This window comes from Hippoglossus hippoglossus, chromosome 7 (assembly GCF_009819705.1).
Source record: "Hippoglossus hippoglossus isolate fHipHip1 chromosome 7, fHipHip1.pri, whole genome shotgun sequence".
Taxonomy (NCBI): domain Eukaryota; kingdom Metazoa; phylum Chordata; class Actinopteri; order Pleuronectiformes; family Pleuronectidae; genus Hippoglossus; species Hippoglossus hippoglossus.
In genome coordinates this window covers 2,449,944-2,467,081 of record NC_047157.1, presented here as the reverse complement: position 1 = coordinate 2,467,081, position 17,138 = coordinate 2,449,944, and the positions used below count along the sequence as shown (strand labels likewise).

The window sequence follows — 17,138 nt, the reverse complement described above, 5'->3', positions numbered from 1 at the left end:
TGATAATAAAGTCAGTCACATTTCATTTGCTTCATTTACTCAGATGTATCAGATGTCTCCAGGTGGATGTGGGTGTAGCTGAACTGTGTGTTCACTGCCTGAAAGCTAATGTGTAAACTTTAAGGGCACCAAATTTGTGGATCTACAAACTGGCCAAGCTCTTTGTACAACACTGAAAAAAGTGGGTTCTTCACTGAAGTGGATTTGAAAAGGAACATCAGAGACAGAACATAATTTTAAAGGTGGTCCAATTTTTTTAACCAACCCATTAGTTCTTTAAAGTTCAGTAGTTTACATGAAAGCACTTTTCATAGTCAGTTAATGTTTACTCATCAAGAAAACGAACATAAGAGCAGTTTTTTATTTCATTTGCTGTTAGCTCAGATATCTGGGAGACCTTGTAAAGGAAATTAATCACTATTTCAGTGTAAGATGAATCAAGTAGTCAATTAATTAAAAACTAACACACACAGTGTTCCTTGTAGGAACAACATCGTTAACTGATTTGTTTAAGCTGTTTTAATACTTGGGCCAATGAAATACCTTCAGCTGGACTTTAACGTGTGGTCTGCGACTTGAAAGTTTTCTATACTTTATGCTTTGATAGCCAAGAGACACAGTTCTGTAACACACCCTATTTCTCTCTTAAGTAAGCCAAATTAGCATCTCCAGTAGTTTCCGATCTCTGCTTCTTCATCATTTAAAGAAATGCACTTCTTTACAAGAACCAATATCATGTTGGTCTCTGTGCCTCCAGAGGTGTTTAGCCTAGCTTAGCACAGAAACTGGAAGCAGGGGGAAACTGCTAGCTTTGTGACAAGGGAAAAAAACTAGGGCAGTGCAGCATTTGATAAGAGAGACTAAATGAATTCTGTTTGTACCCAGATACCAAAAACCTCTTGTTACCACTTTTGTTCGTGTAATTTCAACCTATTAAATCACTTCATTTTAGAACAAATCATTGCTCATTACATTAGTGTTTACGTTTTATCAAAGCTTTTGATACTGATATTTTTCAATAGTCAATTTACACTTTATAGTCTGTGCCAGTCCTGTTCCAGTCTAATCTGAACTCTGGTTTGAGACTGTAAACAACGTGTTACCAAGATGCTGGACTGTTGCTTTAAATGGTTCTTTCCAGCACCATATAATGTAGTTCAGCTGTGCACAAGTGCTCTCTACTGTTGTGTGGAACCCTTTTTATTGAGAGTGTGTGTGCGAGGGAGGCCTCATGTGGGCCTGACCTGATTCCAGCCAAGCATCGCGTGCCTGACCAGAGCGTCTCTCTGTTCTCTTTCTCTCGTTCTCTTTCCCATCCACCCATCCATCCCTCTTGCTCGCTCACTGTGCCCCTCTCCCCTCTCGTTCTCTCCCTCTCTCATCCATTCTTCTCTTGCTCTCTTTTTCTCTCCTTTCCCCCACATTACAGTGTGCCTCACTGCCCATGCTGCACAGTTCACTTGAACGCACTCTTTCGTGCACACACACACACACACACACACACACACACACACACACACACACACACACACACACACACACACACACACACACACACACACACAGGGTCCCACAGGCTCTGAGCATGCTTACCTTAGTAGAACTGAACTTAACAATTTCGCATTGGCTTTCGTCAGACAAAGTCAGAGTGGCGCTGTCTGCCTCATTCGGGAAAGGAAAGAAAATGTTCATATATGGGTTCAAGTTTAGTATCAAATAGGAAATCATCTTTTCCATACAAGATATTAAACCACGAAATTATTGGTTGTTATCTTTTAAAATGATCTACTCTAATGGCTGCCAGATGTTAACTTGATAAAGTATATTTCCTGTAATTTGCATTGCTGGATATAAAACTAGCGTCATTGTGGACTCATTAAGGCCCAGTGTAACACGACAACCTGCTGCTGGAATTATGCCAGTGTGGAGCAGGCTGCCAACTAATAATCAACCAAACGTTTGTCGTTTAGAAGAGTCCAAGTTTTGATGGTTGCAGGAAAAAATATCAAGCTCCACAGGTACAAAGGACAACTGGTGAGACATGGTGCAATGAATTGCAGCAACAACTTTATTTTGAAACATGTAAGTAGCCTAATGTCAGCCTCTGAGCACCCCCCCACCCCCCTAAGAAAGTTACACACAAACATCTCCACATGCTGATAACAAACATACTCACTCCCTAAAGAAAGATTCAAGTCTTTGCAAGTGGACCCAAAGCTTAAAGAAACCACAGCATCCATTGGGTTGGGGCAACCCTCACCCATCCCTCACCACCACCACCCCTTCTCTTCTTTCAGAGAGTCCTGTTGTTGGGAGGGATGATCCGAGGCCTGTCATCCCCAATTACCCAGATGTGGGTCTAGGCCTCCATCCCTCCTACTAATCCCTCCTTTCTTTCCCTCTCATTCTATTCTTCTGTTTTGGACACAAAAACATAACGAGAGCGAGCTTTGCCATTGTTCATGAGTGTTATGTAAGGGTTATTAAGGCATATGTATTCACACTACAGTATGATTCTGCTGGGTGTTTGGTCAATACCTCGTTTTATCATAATAGATATAACATATTAGATGGGAATTTTTGTGAATTATGATACAGAGAAGCTTGAAGTCAAAGAAATGTTTAAGTTTAATGTTTAACTCTTTGAGTAGGTGTTGTTAAGGAAAAGTCAAAGGCAGCAAAAGGTTCTGTTGAAAACTAAAAGCTAAACACTTCGGTTATGTGGAATCCAAAAATGGTGTGTAGTTGTTAAATGGTCAGCGATGTTGAATTAAAGAAAGAAATTACTTGACCCTTCATCCCTCTCTTCCTTAAATCTTCATCAGCATCGATATGCTTCAAACAGTGCTTGTCGGATCATTTAACAGAATCTGAATCCCTTTGCAGTTGTTGAACTAGGTTGGGAATCAGGGCGCTGTTTCCAACTATTTTTGTGACTTTTTGAAGAAGACAATCGGTCATTCATGCCTAAACTTGGTGATGTTCAAACGTATCTACAAAGTTCTTTTCATTCAAAATACATTGAACGCTTCGTTTGTTTCACCCCTTCATTCTCAGTCACAGTTAGCCCCAGCTTAGATCGAGACTGGTGTGAGTTTCAGACTAATTTTTAATCTTCTGAGGAGAAAAGAGAAGAAGGTCAACCGCCTCAAAAATAAAGCAGTGCCCACTCTTTCTCCTTTGGGAATGTCCTGAGCTGAGAATATAGTCATATGGTGCTGTCTCGGTGGAACCAACACCAAAACAGCTGCCAGGAATTCGGACAAGCTCTTAATGTACTCTTCATATTTTTATCCTCTATTTGACTAGTAGATTCACTGTTTACACACTGAACACCACTGATGCACTATATGTGGGAGGCCCATCATGTGCATGTGGGACCAACTTGTATTGGCTGACCTACTTTACAAAGCACTTTGTATTTATATTGGATCTGTAAATTTTGTGAGTTGCACCTCTATGTGGTTCCTTTTTAGCAGCCTTGTGAGGCTGGCCCATGTCGGACAGGGGGAGAGAGGACAGGCTGCCACCACTGCTGCGTCTTTAAAAACTCTCTCCAAGCTGCTTTTCAGATTACCAGCGCTGCAAACTAGGTAATCGTTCCTCAGCACGAAAGGGCTTATATACCAACTGCAAAGTACGCACAATTCATTTCCAGCACCACCTCACCCTGCTTACTACTTAAATCGGATTCTTGTTTTTGCTGTTTTGTTCTCACTATTATGCGAGTGGGTGCTGTTGTTTACCACTCATTCTTGTTTAGATGCACAGTGCTGACGCTTATGGCTGGTGTGTATGTGTGAGCGGGACTGTGTGGTAGGCTGTTCGTGTTTGCGTGACTGACCATTTCAAGCCTTCTCAGCTTTTTCCTGGTGGCAGGTGGCGCCAATATGGTGTTACAGTCCTGAGTGTAAATCATAGATGCATAAAAGGAGGTAGGAGGGAAAGAGAAAATGCAAAAAGAATTGAATTAAGGAAGATCAGGTCAACATAGAAATTATTTCATAGATATTATATCATTCATTTAACACAAATAATAACTTTTGTCATATTTTAGCAGTTTACTCAAATGTCATTGAAAACAGAAAATAATATTAATATACATCAGTATTGATAATATCTCTCAATCTTTGACTGTTGTTTTTTTTTTAACAATATATTTTAGAGATCAGTTCACATCCCCCACAAACACTACTTGTTTTCTTCTTTGCTGGTGTCCCCCCCCCCCTCCATGGCATCCACGGAGAAGTTAGTGATGATAGTGGTGGTAGTGGCAACCACCCAAACAGAGGAGAGCAGCACAGGGGGGTTTTTGTGTTGGCTCCGATATTGGTGCAGCTATGGAAAGAGTTAGCCAACAAATGGTGGGGAGGCAGGCAATACATCGTCCTGCCAGATCCAGGAGGAGTTCATCAACATCCCCCCTGCACTGTTTTGCAAGAGGGAAGACTGCAAAAATAATTCTGGTCCCAAGTTCCACATGCAGAGCCAGCAAGCCCTGCTTCTTAAAGGAGTTACTTATAGCTACATGCTATAACTGGAGTGAATAAGATTACAGTTGTTTGCCTTTTATTAAAAGCCATTTGTGTGAGCCGAGTGCAATCATTGCCACCTACCATGGATGTACTAATTGTTAGACGCATCCGACTTGCTTATACCTATAGAACAGATGTTGGATCCCCTGTTTAATCATACAGTAGATTGAAGACAAGGGACGAAAGACTTCCATCCACCTGATTTAATATTTGGCATTATGTTGCAATCAATAAGGGAAGAATCTGATGTCAGGCCATCTTAAAGTAGCAGCAGCAACAGCAGCCTTGTATGATAAGAAAAAGGCCTGGAAAAAGTGAGTTTTTGTAGAGTTCTGGCAGATAATTGTGTGTTCTGGTGACAACACCCCCTTCCTCCAATGTTCCTTTCTAGCTCATATGCTTCCCATCAAGCAGAGTGGTCTTCATGACGTCAGTCTGTACGTGTGTGTGTGCGTGCGTGCGTGCGTGCGTGCGTGCGTGCGTGCGTGCGTGCGTGCGTGCGTGCGTGCGTGCGTGCGTGCGTGCGTGTGTGTGTGTGTGTGTATGAGTATGCATGCAGGCGGAATGGCAAGGAAACCAGTTCTGCTTTCCAGATGTGAGGAGAAAGGAGAGAAATGAAGGGAGCAGGATGGACAAAAGAGACTGTGACGACAAATAAAATGGACTGCTATCGAATTATTCCTGACTCCAGTTTCAGTTTGTCTCGTGGTCAGTGGTGTTTGTCTGGTTGGAGGTGGATCCCCTGTTAATGCTGATAAATTCTGCACTGCCAGATCAACACTGACCCCAAAACAGGGCCTCACACCATCCTGAAACCACAGTTTCCTCATTTGCTCACTCTATAAAAGGAATCCAATTTCCTAACACTACTATTATTTTTTCTCCCTTGATGTACACTTGGCCTTGAATATTTTGGCCTCCACACCTCTTCTTCTAGAACCAACTCCTTTCTCAGAAGCCATAACACATTTTTCTGGGCCTCAATTTTAACCTCCTAGCCCCTACCATAGTGGGCTGTTAGCTGCTACAGCCCAAACTTTCTTTTGGCCGTTATTCAACCTGACCCCTCTCTGACCTCTCTCTGGCCAGGGCTCTCTTGCCACTAAAAGCTGAGGACGTTAAGATGGGCTGTGACTTCTGCTCATTAAAGGACATTTGGCGCAATTGAGCCTTTAAGTGTCCCTCCCTTGATTACTTCTCAAGATAGTGTTTGCAGAGTGAGCCTGCTTTCTAAAGGCCAGACGCAATCATCCCCCAGCTCTACCATTTCTTCTTTTTTCTATTTTTACAGTGGTCCAGACCGTAAAGTCAATCAAGAGGTAGCTTTGGCTGTTCACAAGGAGGTCATGAAGGGTCGTGAACCTTCTTTGACACCTAGAAATTAGCCCTCTGAGGCTAGTCTGGGGAATACACTTCTTTATCAATTGGCGTCATTAGGGTTCCTGATAAGTAGCAAACCCCACTGTGTGGTTCCTTGACACCACAAGATAAATATTTTAAGTAATCTCTACTGCAGTAGAAGCAAAACATTGTCACATGGTTGCATGCGGCAAAAACTAGTCAACTCTCTTTAAAATGAGATTCCAGAGTCAAATCCATAACATAAGAACATTCTACTCTCCTTGTAGAATCTCAGCACAGCCAAATTTTACCCTCTTAAAGAGAACTCTTTGGATCAGAGAAGAATCGAAAATCAATGCCAAGGGGGGTGTGGGTGTGGGTGTGGGTGTTGGGTGGCGGTGTAAAGGAGAAGCCGGCTTCCTCAGGTGACTTCACTGGAGTTGACTGTGGCTTGATGGTTGGAGCCTTGTTGTCTTAGACGCCAGGATTATATGGCTCCAGGGTCAACTGGTCACTGTTTTACAGGGGTGGAGGCTAGTTCACAGGCAGCCCAGGCCCCTCTCATGCCATCTGGCAGCCATAAAGACAACCCAGTAAGCCTGACTTTTGCACTGTTTAATGAGGCTCTCTGGGGGTGAGCTTCAGTGGTAGAGGGTGTAGGACTTCTGTTTTGCACCTCGATCCTAACCTTTTAGCCAAGGACTGCAGTTTATTTCCTCTTTAGAACAGGATAAGGTCAAATGTATGCCTCTGGCATCTGTTTTATTTGTTCAAGCTTATGGTTTCAGGACTTTTTATTTCTTTGTGTACACGTGTGGAGGAGTATTGCAGCAAAAACAGTGTTGGTGCTTCGAGCTGCAACAATTATTGTCAGCAGGTTGTTATCGCAACTGACCCAAGCATCTTCACAATTCTAGTAACCTGCAAAATGGCCTGCCCTCCTTCATCATTTATTGATTTCTTTCAGCAGAGTGCATGCTGAAGGTTACATGGAGGATGTTGCTGCAATATTCAATACACATTGAATTCTTTTACTGTGGACAACATCAGCTGACGACAGGGGAAAGACTCCATATGAGACTTATCATAGATAACATGAATAAACAAGATTCCCTACAGCGGAGAACCTGCATCTTCTTCTGCTGTTTTGACATTATCCCCAGTCTTCTATGCTGGTCTCAGTGGCATCACTTTCATAGGTGGCGAGGCCTTGCAGACATGTCAGATAAAATGGTGAGAAAGGAAACATGCGAGCATTCTCAGCGCCACCAGAACTAGACAAGGCAGAAATAACAGCCGGACAAGTGGAAATGTCACAGATAAATGAAATGCTTCCCCACTCTGACATGTATTCTTAACCTCAGATGCAAAATCACTGAAAGGATTTTTTCCAGAAGTGTTAGAAGTTGTTCCTCTGGAAAGTGCGGTTGGGGGTGCCAGATTCAGAGCATTTTAGATTTTTTTTTCTAGTTTAGTCAGCAAGTTTCTTAACCCTTTTCTTCATGTAACTGGAATTTAAAAGGACGCCAAGCAGAACAAATTTGAAGAGTCAGAACTGATAAGATTCCTGCAGAGGAGCTGGCTGTAGTTAGTAGTCTGTTAAAGAGGGAGGGGCCTGGGTAAAAAAAAGCTTGAAGACAGTGCTTTTGTCCCAATTACATCTAATCCCTTTAGTTGCAGAGAAAGTGGGGACCCCCTGCTGGCTTGCGCTGACTACACAGAGGAAGCCATGTAGTGAGGAAAAGCAAATGAAGGGGCAAAGCCTCACTGGAACAACCCTACCCCCCCAGAAGAGAAAGTCAAGCACTATTATCTGTCTTTTGTCTTTGCAATTCATCTGCCTTTTCAGATGAAAACATGCCACTTTTCAGCCAGGCTTGAAATATGTTAAGCTGAGAGACATTAGCCAGACCAATCCTGTTATGAGCATCAGTGCTGGAGAAGGGAGGGGGCCTGCAGTGGGAGGGCACAATCTTCTTAAGTGATTAATCAGCATGTGAAAGTGAGACCTTCTGAAGGATTTCTCCACCTCAAAATTTCTACTTTCCTCTTTTTGCTATTGTTTTTTGACACATACATTTTTTTTATCCAAACCAGATCTCAGCCCGCTAATGTGTTTAAGATCTGGTGCATAGGAAACGGCAATGTCAGTCAAATTGCACTTTTACTTACGACCATGCAATGCGAGATGCCATGACTGTTTAAGTGTTCAACTGACATCCTCTTTTTCTGTGAATTGTTTTATGTGTGTGTGGACTATCCACTCAAGAGAATCTCTCTTAAAAGACACTGCATTCTCAAGTTTATCTAACATAGTATTGATTCGGCTTTAGTCAACTGGCATCATTATGCAAAAAGAGGGGTTGCAGGAGAAGACAATTAGGAGGGCCCAGGTGTGAAAAACAAACACATTTGGTGACCCTTGTTACCTCATTAGGTGGTGTAATAAACACATCATTTTTTGCCTTTACGCCCCTGGTTATGTGTCGGAGAGAGTAATGTCAGGGGGGGTGAGACAGAAATCCAGAAGACATAATAGAGAGAAGTAGGACTTATTGTGCTGGGGGTCACAGCCTTTCCACGCAGAAGATCAAGTCATGCCAGACTCAGTTGTGAGTATTGTGTTTTAGATGTTAGGGGCCAATCTGTGTGGGTGCTTGCACTCTGTATGCATGATTAATCATTAGTGCTCACACAAGTGTAGGTATCTGCTTGTGTGGGGACTTGGCAGGGGGCGTTAAAAGAGTTTGTGAAAGGCTGATACCACAACCAATACTGACATTTCTGGATTTGCTGAAACCTCAGCGTGATGTCATGTTAAAAGATGGAGAAAAGGGAATTTGAGGAACCATTGCTCCAAACACACACCCCCATCCCACCTTCTTAACCAACACTTGGGGTCCCCCTTTGTCCCGCACCCCTACAACCCCCCACCCCATCTCATACCCCCCTACTGGCTTGCCTTTTATAGGAAGAGATGGGGCAGTGGGGCCTTTTTATGAGCTGCTGTTCGCAAAGCAATTACTGTGCTTTAATGAGGCTGTCTGGAATTTTACAGGCCCCTTCCGCCATGTCACTTAAGCATAGTGCAGGAAAAATAGAAAACCACTACTGAGAGAGGCAGTAGTCTATCTATCTTGAGATGAGAGAATGAAAAGGAAGGCAGAAAAGAAAAAGTCACCTTTCACATGTGTGTTTGTGCGCTGGTCAACAGAAAAGCCAAAAACACCTCATAGAGTGAATCAAGAGGCTAACAGGGAAAACTGCTGGTAATCAAGTGATGTATGATATTTTGAGTGCTCCAACAAGAGTTTTGATTACTCTGTGGGGCCTTGGCAAGAGACCTGAGGAAACCAAACACACACATATCTGCAAAGTCCACAGAGAACCATAACTCATAATCTCACATCATTTCAATTAAAGAAGGATCATTCTCATTTTCTAGGAATCAAGGCTCAATGCTATGATGTGAGACTGAACGCCCGAACATGATTTGACTAACTTTTCTCTTATTTTCTCTCCCTTTCCATTGCTCCGTGGGGTCTTCCTGCTGCTGTTTTTCATCTATAGGTGAGTGTCTGTCTGCAGTTCATGCTTTTTATCTCAGGGCCCTCTTCAGTCACAACACTATGTTAGATGTAACAGCTGCTGTCCATTTTCACCTTGATAACACACTACACATGCTTCTAGAAACACTGCTGCCTTTCACACAATGATAGCTTACACTGGAGCTGCAGTAAAACACAAAGCGTCTGTGCAGGTTAGTCATGTTACATATGCTGCATAATTGTAATTTTATGGTGGCCGCAGCAGCAGCAGCCGCTCGCCTGCATGCGGCTTGTTTTCAAACTCTGTAAAGTGAGATTTGTCTGGTAGTTTTGGGAGGGAGGAGCTGCAGTGTGGAGAGGAAGGGGAGGGGAAGGGTGCGGTAGTGAAACCCCCAGCACAGACCAACGTGGGTTTAACCAAAATGGCCGCCTACCACAGGCCTCTGTGAGATGGAGTAGGGTGTAACCACATGTTTCTGCTATCTTCCACGTAGCAGTGGTGCATGCTGTGACCTACAAACTGTTGAGTTTGTGCACACAACAAGGCCTTGCTCTGTTGAACTCCGTATCGTACAACTTTTTTGCACAACTGTGCCTGGCACCATCTCTCAGTTAATTTGATCCTGCTCCACAGAGCTCCTCAAAGCCACAAAACTTTGTAAAACGCCAGTTCTGCCAACAGTTAGGATTCAATGCTTTATGCTTTGTACTTTGGTGTGTTCCAGAATACTAACCCTCATTTTAGCTCCCACTGACCATCTCTTTTAAAAAGAAACACTCGAGCTGAGGCTAAAAGTTTGTTCTTGATCTTTAACAGCACTATTATGACAAAATAATCTTAACTCAAGGTCCAGTGATGAAGCGATGCAGCAGAGGCTGAGATGATTTAGGTCACGTTCAGACAGACGTTTGCCCCCGTTAAACCAATACAAGAGGCAGCATTGGTGGGAGTGTTGTTGTTTTATGTACTAGTGAGACAGTGAAAAGCCTCTGCATTCAAGCAAAGTTCAAATTTTTTTTCTGTGAAGCAAGAATGTTGCACAGGCTAGTTTAGGATTTAAATCCTCATCCTGCACTAACAAAAGAGGAGGATGCTCTTCCCACTGTGGACGGCTGGCCTCTCTCAGAACAAAGGGCCAGTCGTCCACCTCTGGGGAATGCATCAGCTGGGGAGGAGTTCATCAAGGTCAAGGGTCTGGATGGTTCTGCGTGTGTGTGTAGAGTAGCATGGTCTACATCCAACTCTTCGGAATGCAAATAAGCATGATAGCATGGCCGCTGCCCCCCAAGTGCTCCCACTTTGTGTGTGAGTGTGTGTGTGTGTTTGGAAGATAGGAGGGGGGATCCCAGGGCAGGGTTGAGAGGTCATGTCCTTCACTGAGAACAACCAGGACCAGAGACAAAGAGAGATGAGATGCTGTTGAGAAAAATGCCGAAAACCAGCTTAGCAGAATCAATACGACTGCGATGGCTCATTAGAACAGCTTCATTGCTAACAAACAAATACAGCACAGTAGTCCATATAACAAGAAACTCTAACAAACAAGGTTAGCCACAAAATATTGTTTAACAAACACTCAACATTTGCTGTGTGATGTAGCACCTTAAGTTTTGTTAATATGATCTGGAGCTGGTCCTTCTTTTCTGTGAGGTAGCCGACTTCCCCTGCAAAACACAGTGGGAAACCCTGAATTAATGACATACAAAAAGGACCAAACAAACAAAGAATCTTTATCATCTCAATAGAAAATGGCACACCCTAGCAGACACAGCCACACACAACACTGCTAACCTATTGCAGGTGTAGTGAGGAGCGGTTAGTAAGGTGAACCAAATGACTATGTTGGATTTATTTGTTGGTGCACATGTGGCGGTTGTAGCTGAATTTTGTTAAAGCTCCCTTGCTAACGCACAGTTTCAGCTTGTAAAGGTTACAACCACAGATATGGTATCAAATAAATAGCAGCGATAAGTGGTGAATGACGCTTCCCTTGCACCACAGACACATTAGTGTATGGAGTAGCTGGCCACTGAGGTCAACATAACCAAAGTAGGGACAGAAAGAAAATGTGAGTTGGGTGAAACAAGGGAAGATGTTTAAAAAGGTACCACTTTGCCTTTTGGGTCAGTGGGACACACAATTATTCACCAGCTGATGTCTGCGAGAATGCAGACAACATGTGGCCGACTCTACTGACACATCCACATATGCACATCCCAGGTGCTGTACATACAGAAGAGCAAGCGCATCTGTTACCTGGGTCTATACTGGAGAATGTTGGTGCTTTGTCTAGACACCAGTTCAATTCTGTGCAGTGAGCGATTTCCTCTCTCTGTTTTTGAACAAAGTCTGAATTACACCGTCCAGAGATACATACATATACATATATGGCAGCTAATCATAGGACTTTGGTGGCCAGCTGCAGACATTATGTTTTGGGGAGCGGCCAGTCAACAAGGCTGACAAGTTCAAGTTGACACTTCACTGTCCAAACCAGATGCAGCCCTTTGTTTTGACTGCTAACCCACCATCCTGTTTGTGCATGTGCACTGTATTTAATTTTGTTTTGTCTACACGTTGGGGTAAAGAACAAAGTAGAAGAAACCAACTGTGAGAGTCTGAAAACACCAACCAAAAGCCCCCCACATCAGCAGGCCTGTAGGCCCAGTCAGACATGACATACAACTTCATATTTATTAGGAGAAAATGTGCATGTCTTGGAGTCACATTTCAGCCGGTAATTCTGAAAGAATAGAAATAAACTACCAAAACACTAGAACTGCCATCAGAAAGAAGTTGTCCGGGTTTGGCATCTGGTGTGTTCAGTGTTTCAGTGTCACCTCGTCCCAGCTGATGCTCCAACAGAGACACACAGTGAAGCCGAGAGAGGTGAAGGGAGACTGAGAGCACAGGAAAAGAGGAGGGAAACTGTGTCTGTAGTGAGTGAGTGTGTGTGTGTGTGTGTGTGTGTGTGTGTGTGTGTGTGTGTGTGTGTGTGTGTGTGTGTGTGTGTGTGTGTGTGTGTGTGTGTGTGTGTGTGTGTGTGTGTGTGTGTGTGTGTGGGAGTGGCGGGCAGCACGCCCTTGCAGGTTTCTCTATCACTCAGCTTCCATTAATTTTTAATTGCTTCCTCCGCCTGGCACACAGCTCCACTTTTCACTCAGTGAGCAGAAAGAATGAGGAAGGACTCCCCAGCAGAGTAGAGGGGAAGGAGAGATGGAGAGGTTGAAGGAGGAGAGACCGAGTGAGGAGGAGGAGGAGAGGTAAACACATGACAGAGGCGAATAAGAGGAAGAGAGGATAAAAGCGGAAATGGTGGAAAAAGCTGATTTGACTCGACCCTCAACCAGAACCTCCTGAAGAACCTTGTTTCACTTACTTGCTTCCCCCTGTTCTTCTTCCCCCTATCACTTCCCTCCACCTCTCCTATTTTTTTATTCACTGTCCCAGAGCCTTTACTCTCAACTACTATATTCCAGCCTGCAGTCTCCTTTATCACTGTTGGTGAATAAATGAAAAGGAGAGGAAACCCAAAGCCTTTGATGGAAAACAGTGGAGTTTCAGCACACTCGACACTTCCACTGTCTCTGCCTCCATCCATCCCCCACCCTCTCAGCCGCTCCCTCCCTCTCTCTCTAAATTAAACATCAAAGGGAGAGCCCTCCACTAGGTGCTCTCGCTCGCCCGCACCGCCAGCGATGCCACGGCACTTTCCTTGTTTGAAAGTCACGGAACGTATTTCACACCCAATCTAACCCTCTTCTGCTTCTGCTGGAGTGCTCTCTTGAGTTTTCAAGTGTGTGAGTGGGGGCGGGTGGGGATGTCGGAGATGAGGGGGTGGAGGTCTTGCTGATGGTGAGGATTGGCAGTCCACAGACCTGCAGAGAGAGAGAGAGAGAGAGAGAGAGAGAGAGAGAGAGAGAGAGAGTTGGGTTCAATGATTGATATTTTGTGCCTCTGATGCAGCTTTTAAAGTCTGTTTTACCCAACTATCATCGGATAAAAATGCTCTCTCAATAGCTTGACTTTGAGATTGTTAATACATTAATTGGGTTCACTTACATTTTAAAATGAAACATTCTGATGCAGCATAATGCTGAATAACGTAACTAATCAGTGCGGTTTAGGGGCTAGAAGAGCAGCATTGATTGGCTTGATAATAATATCGATCAAACTTGTTTCATGTTCCACATTAGCAGATGATGTTTGAGTTTTAATTAAAGTCCATTTATTGGCCATGATTATCTAGAGAACACACTCCTCTTTTTTCTATTTTGTGGGTTGCACTAATTAAACTGATGTGAGAGGGAGGCGGAAGAGCTGTGCATCCCTGTGCCTGCCACTCCGAGAGAGAGAGAAAGTGTCTACAAGCAGAGAGGGAGGGAGGCGGGTAGTATGGAGGGGAGGGGAGGGATGGAAGGTGGGAGGACAGAACAGCTGCAGTCTGGGCCTCCAGCCTCATGGCTAGACTGCTAAAAGTTATTATTGAGCTCCTGACCAGTCTCCGTCCATCCGTCTGTCCATCCATCCATCCATCCATCCGTCTGCCCATCATCCATCCATTCATCCATACATCCATCCCAGTAGACTGGGTTCAGCATGTTTTCGTGCTGAGGTATTTGCTTTGATCAAGCCTTGAGTGTTGCACTTCATTTCTTCTTCAGAGGTCTACTCAGTTGCTATTATCCAAAGCCTGATCTTTGGTGGATTTAATACTGGCTAATAGGGTTTCATAGGTGTATGATCGTGGGTCTTGGGTCTGTGTGCCTAAATATTCTCAGGTCGCTTTCATATCAGGGCTCTTTTATTTGAAAATCAATTCATGATTGTATAGGTTTCCCATGGGTCTGTTTCAGATCAGGACTTAAGTTTTGGCACTGTGATGATCGATCTTCAGTTGACACAACTGGGCACTCCCTTGATCAAGTCAGCAGATTCAGGGATTTTGCTGATCCAGTCTTCCTTGTTCTGGTCAACATTAGGTAGATATTGCTGTGTAACTTACATCGCGTATGCATCATTTCCTGCTTGTGGTCCCATTGCGCGTCCCCCCCCCGCTTAGGTCACCTAATGAAAACAAATGACTTGGGGGGACATCCAGTGTACTTATATCCTGCCACTGCAACTTGTGCCTACAGTTGCTGCAAACTTTACATCCTCTTGTTTTACCATACCATGATGGGTGAAGAGTGTCCAAACGTTGTTTATAAATCTTTGCTTTTTCTATTCAGAGGGAAAATAACAGTTATACCCTTCAAGAAAATGTTTGTAAAATTGACATTTGCGACTGCTACATTGAAAGAAACTGAACACTGCTACAGAAAAAGTCCCAAAATAAAAGTTTCAACATTCAGAGAGTTACTAGAGAGGTAGAGTGCAGAGGATAAAAGAAAGACAAGAGGAGGGAAGAGGAAGAGGAGAGAGACTGCTGGCTCCTTGCCATGCCCTCTCAGTGTGACCTTCCTCGTAAATAGCTCATACGACCCCCCCCCCCATCCCACCCACCCTACCCTCTCGTTCCGATGGGAGGAAGATAGAGAAAGCTGAGACGGATTTAAGCACCGCAACAAGCCCCCGTTTTATTTCTTCCATTCTCCTTTTTTACAACAAGAAAGCCAGGTGTAGCAGACGCTCATAAGCATGAGCCGCCACCAGATTGCACGGAAATCCTGCTTTGATGTGGAAGATGAAAAGCTGAAGAAGCGACTGCAAAGAGGAAACTGTCAAAACTCGACACAAAATTGCATCTTATCACAAAGGACAGTGCACACTGTGAACTACTCCTGAAGCCACTTCCCAGTCCTGGCTGATAATATATGACATTTCTAAGGTCAAAAGACCGAGGACAACTTCCAGAGCTCATTTGAATGTTAAATAGAGCAGTGTTGCAATTAACTATTCCATAAATTGGTTTGCCAAATTAAATTGGCAGAGTGTGACATCAAGTCTCTGTGGAGACGGGGCCAATCCCTCTCCTTTAGTCCATGCTGCAAAACAGATGTAGGTTTGTGTAAGTCAACACTAAAAAGCTGGACTCAAATCAATGTTTTGCACAACACATTTACTGCCACCATTAATCTAGGCACTGCTGTCATAATACCACACCAGTATAAGAGTAGTGTAGTCTACTACAGGAGCCGGAGCCAAGTCTGTCAGAGCTGCCTCTGTAGTTAGACTGAAGTGGAGGATGGTGGAGAAAATGAACACACGATCAGTAGGTTTTTCTAAAATGGCAGTGCCATGTTTTCCTCCATCCCTCTGTTGTCTCTTTGTCACTGGGACGCAATCACCGCCGGCCGAGGCAGATGGCACGTGGATCGTGAAAGGGCAGCGCCCACCAATCCTCAGCCACCAACCCGGCAGCACCCACCTGGGTGCCACCTGCTCCTCTTGTCTGTTTGACCCGCATGCCAGCCACACACACACACACACACACACACACACACACACACACACACACACACACACACACACACTAGGATAAGAACCACAGTACTAAAAACTGTGAGGAGAAAGCAGTGCACTTATTTTTGGGCTCCAGCATTGCAAGCACACCTACTCCTTCTCCCAGTCTGTTGTTCTAATAGAATAGAAAAAGATTCACATTTTGGAAAAACATTCACATGCTGAAGGGTGAAGGTTCACACCCACGTTTTCAGCTTTTACCACTGTCTGGACCAGCCTCTGAGCCCGTACAGTGGTTGCTGCAACTGTGCTTGCTGTGTACCCCACACATCTTGTGTGCGACAAGAGGAGGAAGATTCCTCTCTTTACAGTAACTAGCTATAGATGGGCCAGTTGTCACTCACTGTCTCCCTCTAAGTCTTTTTCATTCAGGCATATGCTGAAAGCTGCACTTCTACATGAAGCCATGCACAAAACATAATTTCAGCTTTCTACAAAAAGCACCGACAGGATGAAGGTGTGTTCACATTGTAACTGCTTTGATAAGTGACTTAATGGAAATTACATTACATTGCATTTAGCTGACGCTTTTACCCAAAGCGACTTACAATAAGTGCATTCAACCATGAGGGTACAAACCCAGAACAACAAGAATCAAGAAAGTACAATTTTCTTCAAGAAAGCCAAACAACAAAGTTCTATATGTATTGCCATATAAGTGCTACTAAATATAGTGGACCATATTGGAGACTTGTTCAGCAAGTCTTTCTTTACATATTTATTTTGGACCCTGTTTAGACCTGATATTGACTTCCTTCCTGAGAGATCCAACCCTTTAAGTTTGTCTGTTCACACCTGGTATTAAAATCCAGCCAGAAAGTGTCTCCTGTGATCACTGTGATCAGATCTCACTTCCCCGCTCTATATGCCAATAATCATGTAATGTTTGCGAAGACTAATGTTGTTATAACCCAGTGTGAGCAAACAGATGTGTCTATTGAATGTCTGTGTGTCGGCACGTGCGCGAAATAGAGTGAGCGTAGTCATGAGGGGCTGAATGAATCAATGAGCTGCGCACAGATCTACTATGAGATCTTAGCCATAAAAAGATCATTAAAAAAATAAAGAAATTATTAAGATGAGGTTAGTTACCACGGTCCCTAAGCAACAACAGCTTGATTTGATTCCTCAATTAGAAAATCACCTATGTGACGTTTTTTTACAAAATCCTTATTTTGATAGATTTCAGGACAGAGCTTAGGGTGGACTGGTTCGTTGGGTTTGAGAATCACATTTCCTAACAACAGT

At 43.8% G+C, this 17,138-nt stretch overlaps 1 protein-coding gene across 1 annotated transcript in view; it reads left to right on the top strand.

The window, feature by feature from the left end:
- skia (v-ski avian sarcoma viral oncogene homolog a) overlaps positions 1-17,138 on the top strand; it is a 73,077-nt gene that overhangs the window by 20,152 nt on the left and 35,787 nt on the right. The gene's annotated exons all lie outside the window — the stretch shown is intronic.